Here is a 6,562-nt window from a genome sequence, read left to right on the forward strand (position 1 = left end):
AAAGGAGGGACACTGAATTTCCGCTTGGAAGATGACAAAGAGATTACAGATATAATAAAGCATGTATGTGTCCCCGGGAAGGGGTTAGAGCAGCGCAGTGCTCGAGTTGGGCTGTGTGTACTCATCATGTGTAGAAAAATGGGGTCATACAGTCTTCTATACCGGGAAGCAATGTAAGGGTCTTAGAGACCACCATAAAAAAAGATTCCAAGACCAGGCAGGAAAACAGACATGCCTGGGACAGAGACCCTTCATTGAGGCCAAAAGGAACACACAGTGGTGGGGAAGCAAAACTCCACTCTGTCCAGGCTTGAGCCCCAGATAGAGAGCATAATGCCCCCTTGCCTGGGTCTGCTCCCAAGGGCCATGCAGGACATGCAGGAGGCCAGCCTGTGCTCAGCTCCCCACGATCAGGCAGGAAGGAGCATCTTGGGCACTGTCTAACCATCCTTCTTCCTCCTGCCCTGATGCCAAGGGAAATTGTCGGGCTGCCCTATATACACTCGCTCCCTTGAGAAGAAGAGCCTAACTGTAGGTAATTTAAAAGATGATGGGGAGGAAGATTCCGAAGGAAGATGCTAGCAAGACCAAGACCATCCAGATAGGTCTTCTGAGCCTGCTCCTCATCTCCGTCCATGCCTCAGACCATTTTTTGAGGCACCAGTGTCATCTGAAATGTCGCCAGATTTTACTGAGACTTCTGGTGCTGGAAGAAAGCAAGACTTGAGTGAGGATCACTGAGAGGAGGGACAGAAGCCGAGAGCAAGTGGAGGGACTGAGCCAGTATCGAAACGATGAGCAGAGAACAAAGAAGCTAATGAAACAGAGACAACAGGAGGAAGGATGAGAACTCTGTAAGCAAAAGTGGAAGGAAAAGCACAAGAGCAGAAATTCAAGCTACAGTGTAGCTGAGAGTCACACTCAGGTGGAAACGACAGGAACCGTGCTCAAAGACAAGTTGTCCACAGCCTTATCACTGACCGTCATGTTGATGGATTGATGGCCTTAAAAGATATTAAGCAATTTCATAAGCAATGGCCGGCCAGATAGTTCAGTGGACTAAAGTGCCTGCTTAGGCAGAGTGCAGAGACTGGGATTCGGACCCCTCACGTGCCTTGCTGACCCTGCCCCCGGGCATGCTGAGCTGGTGATTGAGACTGGGTGTGGTAGCGTGTCCCTGCAATCCCAGGCTTGGGAGGCTGAAAACAGGAGGCTCACTATGAGTCCAATCTGTTAGTGAGACCCTGTAGACCCTTTACTGAATACATAAAAAAAGAAAAATACTTCATAAGCAGATTCAGTGATATTATGCAGAAAACTGAAGAGTACTATGTCCTGTGCAGTTTTATTTACAAGCCATGGAGGCCAGTTGGAAAAGGCCAGAGCTGACGGAGACAAAGGACAGTGAAGTGGAATGACATCTGCATCACACCAAAGCACTACAGTGAACTCAAAGAAGAAGACCTGGTTTATGTTGCACCAGACTCCCCTAAGGTGAGTCAACATCCTGTGTGATTGGAAGACAAAGAGATGACACCCATCACAGGGATGCACGTATAAACAAGCTCAGAGTATAGGGGTGATCATGCCCAGCTTCCCCTTGGCAATTTTGCGGAGGTGAATAGTCAGAAAGTTCTCGGGGTTAGTCATGCATTTGAGATTATTCTGGAATACCTGCAAACAAGAGACCTGCAAAAAGCATTTCTCCCTATCTTATCCCAGCAGATAGGCACTGTTCCCACAGACAAAGCCTGTGACAGGCAGCTCTTCCCAGGACCAGCAAGCTGCCAGAGCTGAAGGTGAGGGGGTCAGTGAGGGGAAAACAGCAGGAAGGAACCGGATTCACCATGTCCAGAGGAGGCGCGGGGTGAACGGGCCGCTGCATGCACAGTGAGTCTGCCTCAGTAAGATGCCACCTGGTTCCTTCTGAGCTTAGGGATCACTAGGAGGAAGTGACAGGAGTTAAGATTTAAACAGGTATACCTTTTGTTAAGATTTGAATAAGAGCCTCTGCCTCTCTTGCTGCCACTGCCGCTGCTCCTCCATTTTTGCTCTTGCTGCTGTGCTGTTTTTTGACACCACGAGCAGCTGCCCTCTGCCGTGTGCTCCTCTTCTTTGGAGTAAACTGAATATGGACTGAGACCTCTACAAACGGTGAGCCAAATAAACATTTCCTTCCTTAAAAAATTATTATTATCATTATTATTATTATTATTTTGGTAGTGGGGATCAAACTCAAGACCTTGCACTGACTAGGTAGGCAAAATAGCTTAGGCCACTGAGCTATCTCCGCAGCTGAGTAAGTTTTAGAAAACCTTACCTCACTGCCTCCACGGGGTAGAGTGGTTCATTTTCTTTCACTTGTTGGAACGTGTTCTCCAGAATGTACCTTCTGAGCTTCAGTCTTATCATTCAGCTTTATGTTCAGATCAATAGCTTCTGGTCTGCAGCCTGCTCCTCGGTGAGTGCAGGGGTACGTACCCATGCCAGGAGTGTGCTGCAATCCAGGTCCATCACCCTCTTTGCAGCTTTCATTTTCAACTTGCAGAGAAATGCTGTAACTCTGGGAAGAAAAGCAGCTTGCTGGGTTTCACTTCCCCTCCTCGGGGTCTGGGGGCCCCACCTGTGCCTCCTTTTATCATCTCTTGTGGAAACAACCATGCAGAGTTGAGAATCTCTTTAATATATTCTCTCAATTTCTGTAATGGTAGTAAGTTACTTCAGCTATACAATGGTTTGCTGGCTAGATTATTTTGGAAGGCTGTTACTTTTTTTTTTTTTTTTTTTATGTATTCAGTACAGGGTCTACAGGGTCTCACTATGCAGATCCAACTCAGACTCATAGTGATTCTGTTTTCAGCCTCCCAAGCTCTGGGATTATAGGCGAATGCCACTACGCCCAGTCTCAATCTCAGTATCAGCAGCCCCGAAGGTGGGGCTGCGGGCCTGCTGGGGATCGAACCCTGGCCGCTGCATTCTGTCTAAGCAGGCGCTTTAATCTACTGAGCTATCTGCCCGGCCGGCTGTTACTTTTGCAGGATAAGTTTATCTTTACTGAATTTAAAATAAAATGGGTCTTAGCCTAAAAAAAAAAAAAAAAAGACGATGATAAATGGGTAAAGAAAAAATAATCCAATACCATAGGCTGCCCACTTGGGCCAAAGATGAAATATGGAGATATTCAACTCCCATTTGTGTGTTAAATAGAATAATTTGATTACACACTGTACTAGAAATCATAACTAATAAAATTGCTCATGTATTAAATCTCTTAGCTAAGCAACAAATATAAATCTGAAAGACAATATATCAAAATAGATTAAAGCTAGATTACCTAGTAGGCAAAGGAAAAAACGTTTGTGGGAAGTTCAATTTAACCATTTGTCTTCAAATAGAGCATGAAGGACAGATGATCTTTTTAAAAATCACTAAGAAGGGGGCATGGCCCTAGCTCAGGCCTTTAAGTGGCTGCTTCCACAAAGCTCTCAGCCTCAGGTTGCTGGAGTTCGAACCTCACAACTCTCGCACTGGCCAAAAGTGCCCTGAAGCCATTCAAGGAACAAAAAAAATAAAAAATAAAAATCACTAAAAAGATACAGAATTAACACAAGAACCAGTCTGTGTCAGTCAGGGTTAGTAATTCACTAGAGAAACAGATATAACACAAGATATACACATGCATAAGAAATTACAAGACTGACTTATGACGCTCAGCCTCAGAGCCAGATGAGCAAGCGTGCAGAGAAGGCTTCTGCATGTGGAGAGGGCTTCCGCATGCTGGAGGCCGAGGGGTCCTGCCCAAGTTGGAGCTCACTGCAGGGTTCTGTGCAAGTCAGAAGGCCGATGGGTCTGAGAAGGCTGAAAAGTCTCCAGCAGAAGCTGGAGTCTGCACCAGAAGCCAGGAGATGACATCCAAGCTGAAGGCGAGAACTGGGACTCCTCCAAAGAACTGGAAGCCTGTCATTCACCATTTCTCTTTTATTATATTCAGGCTGCCGACCTTGGAGAGGTCCTTTACTTTTTTTTTTTTTTTTATTTTTTGTGAGAACTGGGGATTGAACTCAGGCTCTTGAGTTTGTCAGGCAAACACTTATTCTACTGAGCCATCTCCTCAGCCCCAAAGAGGTCCTTTACACCTATACCATCGTCCTGCCCTCCTCTTGCACAGGCTGAGGATATTTACAAAGGAAGGACACTGGCCCCTTGCTGAATTACTTAGTCAAACTTCTAAACTTCTCCAGTGGACACAACAACAACATCCTAGAGCAGCCCGGCCTCTGCACCCCAGGACGTAGAACTGCTGAGTCAGTTAAGCTTCTAGCCGCTCAAGTTGAGCAGTCTCAACCACTGTAGTCCACAATGTCTCAACCACTATAGTCCACCCCTTATCAACTTGGCAACCAGACACATTTCTTTATTTTATTTCTTTATTTCTTTATTTATTTTAATGTATCCTATGCAGCTCGAACTTGTGATCCTCCTGTTTTCAGCCTCCCAGGTGCTAGGATTACAGGCGCATGCTGCCACGCCCAGTCTCAATGGCAGTCTCAGCGTGCCCCAGGGGTGGGGCCAGCACGGCATTCCGGGGATTGAACCCCTGCCTGTGTGTCTGCCTAAGCAGGCACTTTAATCTGCTCAACTATCTGCCAGCCCTCAGACACATTTCTTTAAATCTGTCTCCAGATAAGACATGCTTATAATAATGCCTGGCATGTTCTAAGTATCCTTGTACAAAGGGCAGCACACTAACTCCCTCCTGAGACTAGGGTGACAGTTATTTTTACTGTAAGCATTCCTTGGGTGACAGTTATTTTTACCATTTCATGACTTGAGCATTAAAACACAGCTTTTAATAATCCTTAAGAACCAATGTTAAGTCCGTCAACATTATATGCTAAAACCGTCTTAGGGGAGTAGCTATTTCCCCGGCCCTCAGGGAGGAATAGTGTAGTTATAGCCCTCTTTTCTGTAGCTGATCACAGGATGGTAGCTGGTATTTAGAACTGTCTTCTTCAACTACCCACTCTGTATTCCCTGGACCTCCAGCAAGCGCCTCAGCAGGTGTTGGTCCTTTCCTTGGTGTAGTGACATGCATATCTGCATGCCTGAAGGATCTGGGCCATCTGTCACTGTGCCTATAGTAGGGTGTCTTTATTAACCATTGACTTTAATTGACAGGGCATGGCAGTGCTAGGAGGCGCCCCGACGGATCTCCTGCACTCTGTGTATAGTCTCCCTTTCCTCCACTGTGGAGGAGTAATCCAATTTCCCCTTGATAGTGTGGGTCAATCACCCCTGCTAACACTGTGACTCCCTTTTTAGCTTGTTTTCTCAGAGGCATGAGGAGACCAAAGTGACCAGGGGAAAATCTTAGCTTTTTAGGTTAATGGTATCATCATTGTGCTTTCTGGTATAAGCCTTTCTCCCTCTCTGGAACTAGGACTTCTAGTCCAGCAGAACATAAAGTCGTGGGGACAGGAAGCAACACGGTTGCTAGTGGATCACTAGGGGTGATGGTGAGTGGTACCATCCCTACTTCTACCCCAAGATTCCTGGGCCCAGGAATCCTGACTGTGGGAGACACCACATCACGCATCACGTAGTAGACGCTGATTCAAAGCAGATACTATAAAACTGCTTGTGTGCTAAATCTCTTAGATAAACAACAGACATAAGTTGAAAGGCAATGTAGCAAAATAGATTAACTCTGTATTACCTGCCAGCCAAAGGGGGGAAGCCCCTGGGAAGTTCAATTAAGCTAATTGTCTTCAAATAGATGATCAAGGACAGATGATTTAAAAAATCACTAAGAAGATGCAAGAATTAGCCCACGTACCAGTACAGCCTAGAAAAGATGTACTGAGAAAAACATTCAGAAGATGGTTCTCAACTTCAGGTGGTTTTAAGAGCGTGGGTGGATTCATTACCCTTGTGGGAATCTGCTTAACTACCCTCAGTGGCAATGCGGTGCTTGAACTCTATGATGAGAACTATCATAGAGGGAAAAACAATGCCCTGGATTATACGGGCTGATGGACATCAACCTATAAAATCGATGAGATAAAACACAATGAGAAAAATTGATCTAAAAGGTAAGGCTCAGGGCGAGGGAGCTAGCTCAGCAGTATAAGCATCTGCCTGGCAAGCACAAGGTCCTGAGTTCAATCCCTGGAACCAAAAATAAACAAGAAAAGGGGAAACTCTTCAGCAGAGCCTCAAAGACAGATGAGGGAGGAGACACCCTGGGGGAGGGGGCTCAGCTGGGTTAACTGCAGCTGAGCTCCCCAGGAGAGCTGGTAGCTGGGGCTGCAGCTGTGGTCAGGCACAGCTGTATGCCGTGTTGCTGGGGCCTAACAGCCGCGGAAAGCCCTGCCAGAGATTCCCCCTCCTCTAACCACCGCTCCTATCCTGTAATCATCCAGCTTAGTGTCACTGCAATGACAGATTCCCCTGTAGAAATGGCATAAAAGTAAAAGCAAAGCCTTCCTTGGGGTTCTCGGGAGGGCACGAGTCCACCGTGGAGATGCCGGCAAATATAGACGCCCTTTTATCCTACTCTGTG

At 46.4% G+C, this 6,562-nt stretch overlaps 1 pseudogene; it reads left to right on the forward strand.

The window, feature by feature from the left end:
* The first annotated feature begins 669 nt into the window (after nt 1–669).
* On the forward strand, nt 670–1,894 carry LOC111818367 (annotated as a pseudogene).
* Nucleotides 1,895–6,562: the final 4,668 nt, after the last annotated feature.

The sequence above is a fragment of the Octodon degus genome, unplaced genomic scaffold, assembly GCF_000260255.1.
Source record: "Octodon degus isolate 3935 unplaced genomic scaffold, OctDeg1.0 scaffold00089, whole genome shotgun sequence".
Taxonomy (NCBI): Eukaryota; Metazoa; Chordata; class Mammalia; order Rodentia; family Octodontidae; genus Octodon; species Octodon degus.